Source organism: Micropterus dolomieu, linkage group LG11, assembly GCF_021292245.1.
Source record: "Micropterus dolomieu isolate WLL.071019.BEF.003 ecotype Adirondacks linkage group LG11, ASM2129224v1, whole genome shotgun sequence".
NCBI lineage: Eukaryota > Metazoa > Chordata > Actinopteri > Centrarchiformes > Centrarchidae > Micropterus > Micropterus dolomieu.
This window is the reverse complement of record NC_060160.1, coordinates 21,754,561-21,758,811: the sequence shown is the minus strand read 5'-3', so window position 1 is coordinate 21,758,811 and position 4,251 is coordinate 21,754,561.

Genomic DNA, 4,251 nt, shown 5'->3' with positions numbered 1-4,251 from the left:
TATTTTTTTAAAAGTTATACAGGCATAATTTGACACCATTAAAACTTAAACACTTACAATCGTATTTTTTAAAAGAATTAATAAGGAATAACATATCTAATACATATATAACGTGATTCAATGAACAAATACATGATTTAACAATGCCAACCATGAGAGTTCTTTGTCTCATACAAGTTTACTTTCGGCAGCGCAAAGCTTGGTTTCATGCAGTACCTAGCCGTACCAGGCGCCATAAATCACAACATGTCATGATCTCATTCTTGGCTTCAGTTCGCGATGATCTCAGCCCTGGCGTACGTGACTTACTGCAGGTGCCTTGCTTCTATTGAGTGGGTTACGGTTGGCTAGGTTTTGCCTGCGCGGCCTGAGCAGCTTCTCTGCTCATGTAGGCACATTAAAAAGCACACGTTCATGAATACACAGAGTATAGGAATAATATATGATAAACACACAGAGTATAAGAATAAAATATGAGTTTAAACTCACTCCTTAAACACTCAGTAGTTATACACTCAGTAGTAAACACTCAGTAGTTAAACACTCAGTGGTCAAACTTCACACTAAAAGAATACTCAGTAGTGAAACACTCAGTAGTTATAATGCAAACCATTAATAAGGTGTATAAATATAGAAAAAGAACCTAACAATCAATCTAGGAATTAGGCATTATTCAACACTTCCCTCCTTTGCGGCTGTGAGGCCGCACATTCAATCATCTATACTGAAATGCACAGATAAATGGGACCTACTATCCCGTGATTACTGGTTCAACACGTAGATAGCACATTAATGAGCTGAATACGTGGATCCTCCAACTTGACTTGTGTTGTGCAGCATTTTGGCAATATACTAAGTGAAGTAGTGCTTTTGAATCATGGGGTGTCACTGAAACGGGAGTTTCAAGGCCATGTTAGCATCGTGGGATGAAGTGTGGATTAGGTTACAATAAAAGTACCACCCATGATCTTTGGTTCAACACATGTCTGCATCCGGATCCAAACAGCACTTGTATCTTAATACGAGAAATAAACAGAATGTGAATCAAATATGTCCTCGTTCTGGTCAAGGGGAATCATTGACATTGTAATGCCTAGCCCACCCGAGACTCAGCGGTTCAACATGTGTACATGTGTGCACAAGGATCCAGGACCTTACATACTAGTTACTTGCGCGTGCTGTTTTTTGGCTAACATAAGTTTAAGCAAGCTCAAAACTTCTGTGCATGAAATGATTATGTGCGTGAGCTGTTTTTTTGCTATAATATGTTGTGCAAGCATAAATCGACGTAAGAGGTGAAAATTGGCAAAGTTAACACTTAGTGATAGGCATATAACAAACAAATATATAAAAAAAACTTCCAGTGATGAGACTAAAAAATGTCCATCCCTAGAGGAACAGTTACTTCATTTGGACGATGTACATTGCTGTTTCCAGTTGCTCACAGCGTTTCTCCAGTTGTTCACAGCGGGTTTGTAGGGTGTTACAACATTCTCTCAGGAATTGAAGGTCATGTTGCTTGGCGGGGGTGCTCTGCGAAGTTGTCCCTTCTGCTGACGGAGTCTTGCTGCTATGCGGCCCAAAGCTCGGCGTCTGTCTTTCCTACGGGCGGCGATTGTTGCAGGCTGCATCTCACTCAGGATTTGGTTGAACTCTTGCAGGGGCATCTTACCCCAATAATCAGGATCCCCATCAGTGGTGGCTGGGGAAATGTCCCCTGGAGTGGAATCATCAGGTGCTTGTTGTGTTGTAGATGTAGCAAGGGAATAGGCCAGAATTCGTGCACTTCGTCTAAGGGGTCGTATGTCCTCCGGGAAGTTGTGTTGCTCAGCGCGTGGTGTGTCGTCATCGCTTAGCTGTTGAGGAGAATGAACTGTGGGAGATTCCCATGGCACTGGCATAGGATCCTGTGGTCTTGGATCAGGCGTGGTTGGACTATATTGATGTATGGAGTCCGTAGAATATCCATCAGTGAAGCTCATGTCTGAGGTGTGTGGGGAGGCTGAGCGTGGACGTGCGTCAGTGGAGGTGTGAGGTCCTTGCTGCTCCGAAATCCCCATTGCAGCTTGTCCTGCTGCCAGGTCGGCTAGTGGTACCAATGGATTGTATGGATCCGCACCTTGACATGGTGCACCATCCAACCCTTTGTGTAGGCATTTGAATGCCATGAAACGCTGTAGACTGGGTAGAGAACGTGGTAGTGCACGCCAATCAGGGGGTGGAGTTTCTTGTGCGTCAAGGAACTGAAGTGATCCCTCAGAGTTAATAAAGAGATTCTGATGTGCTCCCTGCTGTGCAAGCCACTCTCTGACATGACGACATGGTTGGGATGCCATGTTCCCTGGTTCATCAGTAGGAAGTGGAGGGGCAACTTCATTCCAGTTAACCGGTGGGTGTGTTGGTTGTGAGCGTGGTGGAGCTGGCGCGGTCCACATCTGGCCTGGAGAGTGTGGCGTCGGTTGAGTGAGTAGTTGCCTTAGCATGGATTGTGGGGGTGGCTGCAGCCCAAACCCTCCTTGGGTCGGCATAGCTGGCGGCCATGACCCTGACGTTGATGGCTGGGCACTGTTAGGTTCCATAGTAGACCATGAGTATGGAGGTGGTGGTGGACACTCCCCATGCACTGACTGTGTGGTGAATCCTGTGCTGGCCAGAGTAATCTGATAATTGCTGAACAATGGTGGCCTGGGTTGAGGTTGTGGCCCTAGTGTATAATTCTGGCTTCTCCAGTACTCCCAACTTTCCTGACTCTGCCCTAACTGAGGGGAATAATTCGGTTGGTTGCCTGCTCCGGCATTTCCTTGTCCTTCAGCCATGTTTGTATCTATTAAAAGAATAACAGACAGTTAGTCCTCTATTGGCACAACGTTGTGTTTTGGGCAGGCTCAGTAATTAGTAGTGGGTTTCTTTCCTGTGTGTATGAGACGTAGACACATGTGTCGTCTATGCATTGACTCACATTTTTCTGACAATTGCCTAAAATGATCACTGCCCTGTCTTGTCAATGCTGGGTAGGTTGTAAACAAAGTTGTGGTACCTGCCTGAATGCTAATTACTTCCTTCTCTGTTGTGGTAACTAGGGGCATGCAATAGGTCTTATTTACTAGCTCGTAGGTATATGACAGTTTTAGCTTGCTACATCTTATAACTAATCCTGTAGCTTCCTGATATACTCTTGTTGTCCATCTTTCACAACAAACAGCAGTTAAACAAAATCTGTAGGGTGGAGGCAACAAGGGGTAATCTTTAGATTGAACTGACCTGTGATAGTGTTGTAATTTTGTTTTGGAGTTTGCTAGTGTTACCGGTCCATATGGTAACATGTCTAAAAGGGGTTGTAGTTTTTCATTATATTGTTGGGCTTTCCCTCTGTTTCTTTTACCTGGTCTATTTCTACTTCGTTTTGGTTTTTGGTCTTCTGTCATTTTGATTCAATTTATTCCTGAATTTGCCAAATGTCCTGATCCATGATGATGTACTCATTCTCACTCAAAGATGGTTTAGATGGTGCGGATGGAATTGCCGGGTTTCCGTATGCTGATGAAACTTCCATCCCGACTTTTATGGGCCTCATCTCTATCCCTACATCCACATCATTATAGATGTGGAGCGGATACTGTCCTGTGACTAATGACATCATTCTGCCTATCATGATCCTGATCAAAGGGAATACACAGCACATGATCACCATAGCTATCAAAATCAATGAGCCAACTACCATTCCTATTGTTTGGAGAATTTTGATCCAGGACATGTTCTGAAACCACTCCCATATGGATGTCTGTTTCGTGTTCCAATTTGAATGTTTAACCTGTTCATCCCTCATTTGTTTTAGTGACTCTAAAAGCTTAGTAAGATTCCCTTCTTGTCCTGTGTTCATGGATATTACTGTGCAGCACTCATCTCCGAAGTATTTACATACACCCTGTTCTTCTGCTAACATTGTGTCTAGTACAAACCTGTTCTGTATCGCCATCAGTGATGTAGTATGTAGTTGCTCGCGGACAGTTTCTATGGCTGATATTGTCCAATTCACGTATCTTTGATGATTCCACCAAAGATAGGATATCCAACGACTGTTTTGCGCTATGTATTGTGCATTTATGGCTTGGCCAAGTAGGGGAACTGACCCTGCTATTTGTCCAGATATAATCCAATCTTCTCCTATTGCTTGATGGTCTGACGGCACACCGTGAGGTTCCTGATTCCAAGCTACATATACCTTGTCTTCTTTTTCAAGCTTCAAGCTCC